Here is a 14,843-nt window from a genome sequence, read left to right on the forward strand (position 1 = left end):
CGTAGTGATGCTTCCTAAGGCCCACTTGACTTCGCATTCCAGGATATCTGGCTCTAGGTGAGTGATCATACCATCATGATTATCTGGGTCATGAAGATCTTATAGTTTTTCTGTGTATTCTTGCCACCTCTTCTTAATATCTTCTGCTTCTGTTAGATCACACCATTTCTGTTCTTTATTCTGCCTATCTTTGCACGAAATGTTCCCTTGGTATCTCTAGTTTTATGGAAGAGATCTCTCATCTTTCCCATTCTATTGTTTTCCTCTATTTCTTTGCACACTGATCATTGAGGAAGGCTTTCTTATATCTCCTTGCTATTCTTTGGACTCTGCATTCAAATGGGTACATCTTTCCTTTTCTCCTTTGCTTTTCACTTCTCTTCTTTTCATAGATATCTGTAAGGCCTCCTCAGACAGCCATTTTGCTTTTTTGCATTTCTTTTTCTTGGGAATGGTCTTGATTCCTATCTGTTTTACGGTGTCACAAACCTCCGTCCAAAGTTCTTCAGGCACTCTGTCTATCATCTAGTCCCTTGAGTCTCTTTGTCATTTCCATGATTATGTATAATCGTAAGGGATTTGATTTAGGTCATAATTGAATGGTCAAATTGTTTTCCCTACCTTCTTCAATTTAAGTCTGAGTTTGACCATAAGGAGTTCATTACCTGAGCCACAGTCAGCTCCCGGTCTTGTTTTTGCTGACTATATAAAGCTTCTCCATCTTTGGCTGCAAAAAATATAATCAATCTGATTTGGTGTTGACCATCTGGTGATGTCCATGTACAGAGTCTTCTCTTGTGTTGTTGGAAGAGGCTATTTGCTATGAAGAGTGTGTTCTGTTGGCAAAACTCTATTAGTCTTTGACCAGCTTCATTCTGTACTCCAAGGTCAAATTTACCTGTTACTTCAGGTGTTTTTTGACTTCCTACTTTTGTATTCAAGTCCCCTATAATGAAAAAGACATCTTTTTTGGGTGTTAGTTCTAGAAGGTTGTAGGTCTTCATAGAACCATTCAACTTCAGCTTCTTCACCATTACTGATCAGGGCATAGACTCCAATTACTGTGATATTGAATGGTTTGCCTTGGAAACGAAGAGACATCTTTCTGTCGTTTCTGACATTGCATCCAAGTACTGCATTTTAGACTCTTTCATTGACTATGATGGCTACTCCATATCTTCTAAGGGATTCTTGCCCACAGTAGTACACATAATGGTCATCTGAGTTAAATTCACCCATTCCAGTCCATTTTAGTTCACTGATTCCTAAAATGTCGACGTTCACTCTTGCCATCTCCTGTTTGACCACTTCCAATTTGCCTTGATTCATGGACCTAACATGCAATATTGCTCTTTACAGCATTGGACTTTGCTTTCATCACTAGTCACACCCACAACTGGGTATTGTTTTTGCTTTGGCTCCATCTCTTTGGTCTTTCTGGAGTTATTTCTCCACTGATCTCCATAGCATATTGGGCACCTACCGACCTGGGGAGTTCATCTTTCAGTGTCTTATCTTTTTACCTTTTCATACTGTTCATGGGGTTCTCAATGCAAGAATACTGAAGTGATTTGCCATTCCATTCTCCAGTGGACCACATTTTGTCAGAACTCTCTACCAATACCCCTCTGTCTTGGGTGGCCCTATACTGCATGGCTCCTAGTTTCTTTGAGTTAAACAAGGCTGTGGTCCATGTAATCAGATTGTTTAGCTTTCTGTGATTGTGGCTTTTCAGTGGGTCCTCCCTCTGATGGATAAGGATAAGAGGCTTATGGAAGCTTCCTGATGGAAGAGACAGACTGAGGGAGAAGCCAGGTCTTGTTCTGATGCGCTGGGGCAATCTCACTTCAGTTCAGTAGCTCAGTCATGTCCGACGCTTTGCGACCCCATGAATTACAGCACGCCAGGCCTCTCTGTCCATCACCAACTCCCAGAGTTCACCCAAACTCATGTGCATCGAGTCTGTGAAGCCATCCAGCCATCTCATCCTCTGTTGACCCCTTCTTCTGCCCCCAATAACTCCCAGCATCAGAGTCTTTTCCAATGAGTCAACTCTTTGCATGAGGGGGCCAAAGTATTGAAGTTTCAGCTTTAGCCTCAGTCCTTCAAATGAACACCCAGGACTGATCTCCTTTAGAATGAATTGGTTGGATCTCCTTGCAGTCCAAGGGACTCTCAAGAGTCTTTTCCAACACCACAGTTCAAAAGCATCAATTCTTTGGCGCTCAGCTTTCTTCACAGTCCAACTCTCACATCCATACATGACTACAGGAAAAACCATAGACTTAACTAGATGAACCTTTGTTGGCAAAGTAATGTCTCTGCTTTTCAATATGTGTCTAGGTTGGTCATAACTTTCCTTCCAAGGAGTAAGCGTCTTTTAAATCATGGCTGCAATCACCATCTGCAGTGATTTTGGAGCTCAGAAAAATAAAGTCTGACACCGGTTCCACTGTTTCCCCATCTATTTCCCATGAAGTGTTGGGACCAGATGCCATGATCTTAGTTTTCTGAAAGTTGAGCTTTAAGCCAAATTTTCACTCTCCTCTTTCACTTTCATCAAGAGGTTTTTTAGTTCCTCTTCACTTTCTGCCATAAGGGTAGTGTCATCTGCATATCTGAGGTTATTGATATTTCTCCCGGCAATCTTGATTCCAGCTTATGCTTCTTTCAGCCTAGCGATTCTCATGATGTACTCTGCATAGAAGTTAAATAAGCTGGGTGACAATATACAGCCTTGACGTACTCCTTTTCCTATTTAGAACCAGTCTGTTGTTCCATGTCCAGTTCTAACTGTTGCTTCCTGACATGCATATAGGTTTCTCAAGAGGCAGGTCATGTGGTCTGGTATTCCCATCTCTTTCAGAATTTTCCACAGTTTATTGTGATCCACACAGTCAAAGGCTTTGACATAGTCAATAAAGCAGAAATAGGTGTTTTTCTCGAACTCTCTTGTGTTTTCCATGATCCAGCGGATGTTGGCAATTTGATCTCTGGTTCCTCTGCCTTTTCTAAAACCAGCTTGAACATCAGGAATTTCATGGTTCATGTATTGCTGAAGCAGGGCTTAGAGAATTTTGAGCATTACTTTACTAGCGTGTGAGATGAGTGCAATTGTGTGGTAGTTTGAGCATTCTTTGGCATTGCCTTTCTTTGGGACTGGAATGAAAACTGACCTTTTCCAGTCCTGTGGCCACTGCTGAGTTTTCCATATTTGCTGGCATATTGAGTGCAGCACTTTCACAGCATTCCAGGATTTGAAATAGCTCACTGGAATTCCATCACCTCCACTAGCTTTGTTCGTAGTGACGCTTTCTAAGACCCACTGACTTCACATTCCAGGATGTCTGGCTCTAGGTGAGTGATCACACCGTCGTGATTATCTTGGTTGTGAAGATCTTTTTTGTACAGTTCTTCCTTGTATTCTTGCCACCTATTCTTAATATCTTCTGCTTCTGTTAGGTCCATACCATTTCTGACCTTTATCGAGCTCATCGTTGCATGAAATGTTCCCTTGGTATCTCTGATATTCTTGAAGAGATCTCTAGTCTTTCCCATTCTGTTGTCTTCATCATTTCTTTGCATTGATTGCTAAGGAAGGCTTTCTTATCTCTCCTTGCTATTCTTTGGAAATCTGCATTCAGATGCTTATACATTTCCTTTTCTCCTTTGCTTTCCACTTCTCTTCTTTTCACAGCTATTTGTAAGCCTCCCCAGACAGCCATTTTGCTTTTTTGCATTTCTTTTCCATGGGGATGGTCTTGATCCCTGTCTCCTGTACAATGTCACGAACCTCCGTCCATAGTTTATCAGGCACTCTATCTATCAGATATAGTCCCTTAAATCTATTTCTCACTTCCACTGTATAATCATAAGGAATTTGATTTAGGTCATACCTGAATAGTCTAGTGGTTTTCCCTACTTTCTTCAATTTCAGTCTGAATTTGGCAATAAGGAGTTCCTGATCTGAGTCACAGTCAGCTCCTGGTCTTGTTTCTGCTGACTATATAGAGCTTCTCCATCTTTGGCTGCAAAGAATATAATCAATCTGATTTCAGTGTTGACTCTCTGGTGATGTCCATGTGTAGAGTCTTCTCTTGTGTTGTTGGAATAGGGTGTTTGCTATGACCAGTGTGTTCTGCTGGCAAAACTCTATTAGCCTTTGCCCTGCTTCATTCTGTATTCCAAGACCAAATTTGCCTGTTACCCCTGGTGTTTCTTGACTTCTTACTTTTGCATTCCAGTCCCCTATAATGAAAAGGACATCTTTTTTGGGTGTTAGTTCTAAAAGGTCTTGTAGGTCTTCATAGAACTGTTCAACTTCAGCTTCTTCAGTGTTACTGTTTGGGACACAGAGTGGGATTACTGTGATATTGAATGGTTTGCCTTGGAAATGAATAGAGATCATTCTGTCTTTTTTGAGATTGCATCCAAGTACTGCATTTTTGACTATTTTGTTGATCATGATGGCTACTCCATTTCTTCTAAGGGATTCCTGCCCACAGTAGTAGATATAATGGTCATCTGAGTTAAATTCACCCATTCCAGTCCATTTTAGTTCTCTGGTTACTAGAATGCTGACGTTGACTCTTGCCATCTCCTGTTTGACCACTTCTAATATGCCTTGATTCATGGACCTAACATTCCATGTTCCTATACAATATTGCCCTTACAGCATCGGACCTTGCTTCTATCACCAGTCACATCCACAACTGGGTATTGTTTTTGCTTTGGCTCCATCCCTTCATTCATTCTGGAGTTATTTTTCCACTGATATCCAGTAGCATATTGGGCACCTACTGACCCAGGGAGTTCCTCTTTCAGTATCCTATCATTTTGCCTTTTCATACTGTTCATGGGGTTCTCAAGGCAAGAATACTGACGTTTTTTGCCATTCCCTTGTCCAGTGGACCACATTCTGTCAGACCTCTCCACCATGACCCGCCCGTCTTGTGTGGCCCCACACAGCATGGCTTAGTTACATTAAGTTTACAAGGCTGTGGTCCGTGTGATTAGATTGGCTAGTTTTCTGTGATTATGGTTTGTGTGTCTGCCCTCTGATGCCTCTCACAACACCTACAATCTTACTTGGGTTTCTCTTACCTTGGATGTGGGGTATCTCTTCATGGCTGCTCCAGCAAAGCGCATCACTGTTCCTTACCTTGGATGAGGGGTATCTACTCACTGCCGCCCCTCCTGACCTTGAACATGGAGTAGCTCCTCTCGGCCCTCCTGTGCCCACACAGCCACCACTCCTTGGACGTGGGCCAGGCTTAGTTCAGTTCAGTTCAGTCACTCATTCGTGTCCGAGTTTGCAACCCCATGAATCGCAGCACACCAGGCCTCCCTGTCTATCACCAACTCCCAGAGTTCACTCAGACTCACGCCCATCAAGTTGGTGATGCCATCTAGCCATCTCATCCTCTGTCATCCCCTTCTCCTCCTGCCCCCAATCCCTTCCAGCATCAGAGTCTTTTCCAGTGAGTCAACTCTTCCCATGAGGTGGCCAAAGTACTGGAGTTTCAGCTTTAGCATCATTCCTTCCAAAGAAATCCCAGGCTGATCTCCATCAGAATGAACTGATTGGATCTCCTTACAGTCCAAGGGACTCTCAAGAATCTTTTCCAACACCACAGTTCAAAAGCATCAATTCTTCAGCACTCAGCTTTCTTCACAGTCCAACTCTCACATCTGTACATGACCAGTGGAAAAACCATAGCCTTGACTAGAGGGACAGGCTCAGTACACCTTAAATCCAATTTTTTGTTGTAGGGCGGGGCTTTTTTCCCTCCCTGTTATTTGACCTAGGAGAAGGCAATGGCAACCCACTCCAGTACTCTTGTCAGAAAAATTCGATGAAAGGAGGAGCCTGGTAGGCTGCAGTCCATGGGGTTGGAGGTCAAACTAAGGTGGAGGTAATGAAAATAGTGGCAACCTCCTTCAAAAGGTTCCATGTAGGAACTGTTACACTCAGTGCCCCCAACCCTGCAGCAAGCCCCTGCTGACCCACGCCTCCATTGGAGACTCCTGGACACTCCTGGGCGATTAATCTGGTTCAGTCTCTTGTGGGGTCACTGCTGCTTCTTCTGGGTCCTGGTGAACACAAGGTTCTGTTTGTGCCCTCCAAGAGTCTACTTCCCATGCCTGTTAAGTCTAGCAGCTCTGTGGTAGGGTTAACGGCTACCTCCTCCAAGAGGGCTTATGCCACACCCGCATCTGCTGCACCCAGAGCCCCTGTTCCTGTGTCAATCCACCGCTGACCTCCACAGGAGACACTCAAACACAGTTCTGTCTCAGTCTCTGTGGGGTCTCTGGGTCCTGGTGTGCACAAGTTTTGTTTGAGCCCTCTGAGCCTCTCTGGTGGAAATGGGATTTGATTCTAAACATGAATTTACCCCTCCTACCATCTTTCTGGGCTTCTCTTTGCCTTTGGATGTGGTATATCTTTTCAAAGATGCTCCAGTGCTTCACAGCCGCTGCTCCAGTGCCTACCATCTTGCTGGGGATTCTCTACCCTTGATCACTGAGAGGCCTCAGTGATATTAGGTCCAGTCCATACAGACTGCAGTCAGGTGGGTCAGTAGTGCTTCATCTGGAATTAGAGGTATGTTCAGTTTGTTTACTACTTAATGTATAAAAGATTTAATTTTGTACATATTGATATATTATTACCATCCTAGTAGTACATTTTCCTTTAAATTCTGAGAAAATTCACTTGAAAATCTGTATTCTTCCATTTAGCATCCTTTATGTACATGTCTCCCTAACTCAATCTTCACAGGGCAGACAAAAAAATCTATTAAAACAGAAATGTGCTTACAAAACTCCTGGTTAAATCATTGAGTAGCATCTACTGTCATTAGAGTAAGATATGAAATCTTTACAAGATATAAGAGAATTTATATGGTGTCTTCCAAGTGCACTTTCTCTTTTGGAATAGATTGCCACATCTACCCTCTTTATTTTAGAACACTTTTTGATATAACTCCCAAACTACAACTCTAATTTAGTGGTTCTCGTGGGACTGATCCTCTCTGGTCACAGTAATGAATGTGTGACCTTATTTAGGACAACCAGGAGTTATAAGGATTTTTAGTTTATATACTGGATATGAGAATATAAAGTCCTTTTCCTCCTGTAACACAAGGAGTGACCCTGGCTCCTAACTTAGGAAGAAAGACTGTCTATTAGAATGAAGAGAGAAACAGAATGAGTCCTGGTGGCTTTTCAGTTCTGAGTTCTGGCCTCTGAAGTGAACTGAACAGTCTTGGTTTCAACTTTCTCATAGCTTTGCTTCATTGATTATTGCTTTGGTTTCATTGCTTATTATTTATCTTCTGTTTATTCCCATTAATATTTAATATTCATTAATCCAGCTTTACTATATATCAGAAAATGATATAATATTTCAGCATTAATTTTTAAAGTATGATGTAATATTACAATTCAAGGAGGAGTCCACTCCTGACTGCATTAGTTTATATACAATTTATTTGGGGGAATTATCTGATTTCTTCTTGCCTTGATATGAAAAAATGTGAAAACAATGTTTTTTTAACAAAATACTTCTCAGTCTTTTGAATGACTTCCCCTTGTGGGTCTTGAGTTACAGATTGCTGGATAACAACAGCTTATACTACCTCATTCTATGTACTTCACATATTTTTCTCTTTATTCCACTTCTGTAACCCTTTCCACTGTCCTTAGAAAGGCCACAGGTTCTTTCCCTTGTCAGAGTGCTTTAAATAACCATTTATGTGAAGGATTGAATTTGAACACGTTTTGTTCCAAATCTTGTATATTTATACACTAAGTTAAACAGACAGATATTAATGGTTCTCAATAAATGCATTTGAATACCTGAATTCTGAACACAAAATGCCACAATATGGTTCTGACCTCAGTGTGTCTAAATTGTTAAACTAGGTATTAGTTGTACATGAGGCAGGCTGGATCAAATGTAACTGCAACTGTGTTATTGGAAAACACTATGAAGACTAAAGCAATGACTTTATCAAAATGCACAATGCTAGCCTAAGCTCGGAGAAGGCAATGGCACCCCACTCCAGTACTCTTGCCTGGAAAATCCCATGGATGGAGGAGCCTGGTAGGCTGCGATCCATGGGGTCGCTAAGAGTCGGATACAACTGAGCAACTTCACTTTTCACTTTTCACTTTCATGCATTGGAGAAGGAAATGGTAACCCACTCCAGTGTTCTTGCCTGGAGAATCCCAGGGAGGGGGAGCCTGGTGGGCTGCCGTCTGTGGGGTCACACAGAGTCGGACATGACTGAAGTGACTTAGCAGCAGGAGCAGCAGCAGCAGTAGCAGCAGTCTAAGCTAGTTCAGAGGACAAGAATTTTGGGGAATGCCTCCTTGGAAGAAAATGAAAGATTGTAATGGTGTAAATCTAGTCTAAAAAACTTCATTTATTTTAACTTTCCTGAATTAAGTTCTAGTTGTTGAGTTATTCAATGCGGGAAACCTGGGTTCGACCCCTGGATGGGGAAGATCATCTGGAGAAGGAAATGGCAACCCACTCCAGTACTCTTGCCTGGAAAATCCCATGAATGGAAGAGCCTGGTAGGCTACAGTCTGTGGGGTCGCAAAGAGTCGGACACAACTGAACGATTTCACCTTACCTTATTGTATGGTTCAATAATTAAATCAGTTGGGATATGTTTGGTGGTAAGTAGCATAAAACCTATTTGCAGAGACTGCTGCTGCTAGGTCGCTTCAGTCGTATCCGACTCTGTGTGACCCCATAGACGGCAACCCACCAGGCTCCCCAGTCCCTGGGATTCTCCAGGCAAGAACACTGGAGTGGGTTGCCATTTCCTTCTCCAATGCATGAAAGTGAAAAGTGAAAGGGAAGTCGCTCAGTCGTGTCCGACTCTTCGCGACTCCATGGATGCAGCCTACCAAGCTCCTCCGTCCATGGGATTTTCCAGGCAAGGGTACCGCAGTGGCTTGCCATTGCAGAGACTATTCACTGCTTAATGTCAATAAATCTTTAGGATTGATTCTGCAATTTAATATCATAAAAATTCCAGCTTCCTCACTCCTTTAATTTTACAGCTTTTAGCGTTGTGGCATTATCACCCTTCAAGATTACTAAGGGGCTGCCACATTCTCCAACATGAGATTGCCAAGCTTTAGCATTCTAAAAATAAGGAAATAAAGAATGTGGGAAGATTGGGGACAGGCAGCTATAGAAACATAAAGACTTTCTCCTGTTCTCATGTTTATATTTCATCAGAAATTAAAAAAAAAAAATCCCTTCAAGTCTAGGTATTGACAGTTCAATCTCTAGCCTAAAAGATGTCACTATTATCTTAATATTAAAGAGTTAAAATATTTAGAGGTCTTTACAAGTATTGTTCCTGGTTGGTATCTCTATCCAATTGGTCCAAAATCTCCAGAGCATCAGAATTTCTTAGAAGTTCCACATTCTATGTGCACCTGGGTTTGAGACTCATGGGTTCAAGCAAACTGCAACCCATCCCCTTTATCAGGGAACATTTTACCTGAATAAAATGGGAGTTATATAAGTAAAGAAGAGGGGTGATGAATCCAAGTATGAATACCATCTAGAACCTTAATGTAAAATGCTTCTATGACATCTCACCTGATTCAACTCTGCCCTGAAGGAAAGTAAAACTCAGCCATCTCTTTGGTAACCTTGCATTTATTATAAAAATAACTATGTCCAAATTTGAAATAAATGCCAATAAAAAGCAGGTTAATCTTTTTTTTTTTAATAAAAGCTGTTGTGTCCCCTAAATTTTCTAAAGTTCATTTTACAAAACAAGATAAGAAATAATAATACTGTATTTCAAATGGAAAGTTCTTCTTCTTTTTTCCTTTAAAGTGGTTTGTTGGGGAGAAATTACTTCACCATTTTATATTGCCTCAGAGTTGTCATTGTTTGCTGTTGGATATGAGTTCTGACAATAACTGATCTTTCTTAATGATGTTTTTATAAAATTTTTGCCCTTTTAGTTTTCTCATTTGTGATTAACTAAAAGATTATAAAAGACAAAGTTATATATACCTAGACTGACACCATTTAAACAGGAGGTTCTGTGAAAGGAGAAATAGAGGAGAAATAAAATTAGAATATGGTCTCAACATAATGACTCATTAAAAAATCTCATAATTGATGTTTATAGATTAAAAACTCAAAACACTTAGAAAAAAGGAAAAGAGATAAAAAATAAGGAAAGATAAAACCAATGGAAGTATTTGATATTCCTCATGGTAAATTTCACATTGTAAAAATATAAAGAACTTTATATAGCAAAATTGAAAAAATAAAAACATGTTTTGTTGTTTTATTTTTCACTTCAGCTTTCTTGCCTTGTTCCATTGATCTGTATGTCTTTTGTCACTCAAATGCCACTCTCTCTTGATTAATATAAATTTATGCACATTTTGAAATCAGGTATAAATTCTTGACTTTTTCCTCTCATATCTTTCAAGATCTGGACAGTAGGTCTTTTGTATTTCCATGTAAATCTAAGAAATACTTTATGATTATTACCATTTTGAGGACACTTGATTTCTTAACAATATTGTATTTCCAAACCACAAATATAAAACAACTCATCATTCCTTTAGATTTTCTTTACTTTCTCAAATCTATAATTTGTTTTTTGGGCATACAGTTTTTGTTCACCTTTTGCTAAATATTTGGTTTACTCATATGAATTTCAATGCTATCAAAAATATACTGTTTTAAATTTTATTTTCTTATTGATTGCAAGCAAAGACATTACTTTGCCAACAAAGGTCCGTCTAGTCAAAGCTATGGTTTTTCCAGTGATCATGTATGGATGTGAGAGTTGGACTGTGAAGAAAGCTGAGCGCTGAAGAATTGATGCTTTTCAACTGTGGTGTTGGAGAAGACTCTTGAGAGTCCCTTGGACTGCAAGGAGATCCAACCAGTCCATTCTTAAGGAGATCGGTCCTGGGTGTTCTTTGGAAGGAATGATGCTAAAGCTGAAACTCCAGTACTTTGGCCACCTCATGCGAAGAGTTGACTCATTGGAAAAGACTCTGATGCTGGGAGGGATTGGGGGCAGAAGGAGAAGGGGATGACAGAGGATGAGATGGCTGGATGGCATCACTGACTCGATGGATGTGAGTCTGAGTGAACTCTGGGAGTTGGTGAGGGACAGGGAGGCCTGGCGTGCTGCGATTCATGGGGTCTCAAAGAGTTGGACACAACTGAGTGACTGAACTGAACTGAACTGAGTGTTTGAAAATAAAATTGTAATCTGCAAGTGTACTAAATGCAGTTATTATTTCCCATAGTTTTTTTTTTACTCTCCTTAGAATGTGAATTGTTAAGAATGGGTATCCTGTGTTCAGTATTTCACCATTAGTTATGATATTGGCTATAGACTTATCATACTTGTCTTTTATCAAACTGAGGAATTTCTCCTCTAGTTTTAGTTTATTGATAATTTTTAACAGAAATTAAAGTTGATTTTTTCAAACATCTGTTGAAATGGTTTGTTTAAAGTACTTTGCATTATATAGATGACATTTCAGATCAGATCAGTTGCTCAGTCGTGTATACTCTGTCGTAATGTATTATTCTTTTAATATGTTGTTGGAGTCAATTACCACTATTTTAAAGCATTTTTGCATCTATATTCAGGAACAATATTGGTCCATAAATTACTTTTATTGTCTTTGTGAAGGTGGGGGGATTATGGTTTTTCTAGCCTCATAAAGCAAGTAGGAAGAGACACCTCTTCTTTTGTTTCTTGGGTGAGTTCATATAAGATTAGCATTTTTTCTTAAGTATTTGATAAAATTCAACAGTGAAATATCTGAGCGTGAAATTTTCTTTGTAGCAAAGCTTTTGAGTATGAATTCTGTTTCTTTAGTAGACACAGGGCTATAACAATTTCCTGTTTCATGGAATGTGAGTTCTGCTTATTTGCATTTTCCAAGGAATGTGTCCATTTCAACAGTTTTCCAAGTAGTTGGTGTTAAGTAGTACAAAAAAAATACAGAGAAGGCAATGGCACCCGACTCTTGCCTGAAAAGTCCCATGGGCAGAGGAGCCTGGTGGGCTGCAGTCCTTGGGGTCGCTAGGAGTCGGACACGACTGAGTGACTTCACTTTCACTTTTCACTTTCATGCATTGGAGAAGGAAATGGCAAGCCACTCCAGTGTTCTTGCGTGGAGAATCCCAGTGATGGGGGAGCCTGGTGGGCTGCCGTCTATGGGGTCGCACAGAGTCAGACACGACTGAAGCGACTTAGCAGCAGCAGCAGTACAAAATAATATCTTTTACCCTTTTAGTATCTATATGCTCTATAGCAATAACTCCTCTCTTATTCTTTCTAATTTGTGGGATCTCTTTTTCCTTTTTCTTGGTCAGTCTGAGTAGGTGCTTATAAGGATTTTTGTTTTATTTCCATTGGTCCATTTTTTAAAAATCTGCTCGAAGAATCAACATGTGATTTTGTAATTTTTCTATTTGTGTTCAGTCTTCTATTTCTGTGGTTGGACTGTAATTTACTTTTCTTTTTTATGTATTTTAAGGTGAAATATGGGATGATTGATTTTTAATACTGTAGAAATTCTTTTTCTTCTCCAGTGTTAGCAAATAAAAGCTATAAGATATTCTCTAAACCCTACTACAGCTGTATGTTATCAATTTCATATGACTTTTTTCATTATCATAAGATTTGAATTTTTTCTAATTTTCTCATGTGACCCAACAATTATATATACATGCGTGATGCTAAATTTCTAAATAATTGGTATTTCCTGTGATCTCCTCTTGTTATTAATTTCACTTGCATTTAATGTGATCTGAAACATACTTTCCATATTTTTAATCATTTTAAATTTATTGACCATTCTTTTTAAAGGGAAAACACGTAGTTTTCCTATTTCACATACAGCAAATATAAACCTGAAATCTTATTACTGAATTACCGCATAACCTTAAACTATATCCTCACTTTCTTAGGGAGATCCTAAATTATGGCAGCAGAAGGCTAGTAAACTTGAAAATCACTGCACATTTAAGCAGTTACTACTTAATATTCTTAATATATAAAAGTACTTAATATGCTGGTACTTTGGCAAAATTTACACTTATATAATTTAAAAATATTTCCAGAATAATAATGAAAGATGACACAAAAGGAGGGAAAAGATTTGAGGGAAAGAAAGAAGGGCCACCAAGACCTATTTAGTCTAATTACTGTGTTTAAAGTAAGATAAATGTCATTTCATGAATCAACAGTTTCGATTTTTCTAAGGTCATAGAACACACACATTTTTTATTGTATAATACAATTCTACCCATAAATTGTTTCCATGTAACTGTTTACTTTGTCACTGAGGAAAGATGGGTCTATTTATATTCCATGTAATTCATTTCTGAAAAGACTACTTTATCAACTTCATTCCCAGAAAACAAAATCATACAGACTCTCACCAGTATTCAAAAAAGACCACAAAAAGTCCAAAACATAAGAAGAGTCCTTTGAACAAACTGAAGACTTACTGATCAAGCCATCACCAGAGAATTTCAGAGGAAAGCATAATGTTCATCCTATCAACAAAAGTACATTTTGCCTCTGGCAATGCTAAGGGCAGACATATCCCATATAGACTTAAGAGTCCTGAATACTGTTTAGATGAAATTTTTGTTAGATTAGATGTCAGTAGAATAAACAAAGTTTTTCAATTGTATTTTAAATGGTGTTCAGCACTAATGCAATGTATCTATTAATACTAAGAACATGAACAGCTCTGAATTTAGACATAAAAACATGGTAGGCTCATTCAGCTTAATAACTAATATTTGTGGCCTGAAATAGTCATATTTGAATAAATTTTGAAGGTTTTTCTCTTATAAAGCATGATTTTAAATTGCTTACTTTCCTTTTCTTAATATACATGGCAGATTGCTTTTTGGCTTATGGTTCATAGAAAACACAGAAGCTCCTGGTTCATTGCTCATGTAGAAAGCTACAATTACCTCCCCCTTAGCATCACTGCCTTTCCCAGATGCTTTCTTATCAATCCATCATGGTGAAATAAAGGCTTTCAACATGCAAACATGATCATGCATTTCTTCCACCCCCTACTACTTTCCAAGTTTTGACTTGCCATTGGCCTTAGATTATTATACATTTACATATAGACAACCATACATGACCTATGTGGAGTCCACATGAACTAGCCATCTGTTGCCTCTCTAGCTTCATATCTTATCACTCTACTGCCATCTACTTTCTAGCCTTCATGATTTTTATTTGGGGTAGATAAATTATTTTGTGGCTTATAATTTCATCATATTTCTTGTTCTGAGAGATTGACACAAATCACATCCTCTCCTTGAATACTCTTCCTTACACCTGCTTTTCATCTGAAGATCTTTTACTTGTATTTTATGTCTTGTTGGTATGCTACTTCATTTAATGAGACTTTTCCATTTAAAAATTTCTATTCTTTTTGTCAAAATAGCTTGTAATACTCTGTATCTCTGTCTATATACTTGTTTGTACTCCTTTCTAAATGTATGTGTTTTTTGAAGAATATTTATTACATTTACAATTTTATCCCCAGGAGGCAGCAAAGTAACTTGCACATAATAAAAACCTTTAATATGTATGAGTTAGATTGAGTAGAGCTCATACGGTAAAAAAAGATGTCATGTTGCATTCTAAATGTAATTTCTATGTAGTCTTAATACATATTGTGTGCACATACATATAGAGTTTTTGCCATCAACTTATTAAAATTATTCTATTTTAGTTAATTGTTTCAATCTTAACTTTACATATTGCTCATTTAAGATCTACTGA

Source organism: Bos indicus, chromosome 17 (genome assembly GCF_029378745.1).
Source record: "Bos indicus isolate NIAB-ARS_2022 breed Sahiwal x Tharparkar chromosome 17, NIAB-ARS_B.indTharparkar_mat_pri_1.0, whole genome shotgun sequence".
Classification (NCBI taxonomy): Eukaryota; Metazoa; Chordata; class Mammalia; order Artiodactyla; family Bovidae; genus Bos; species Bos indicus.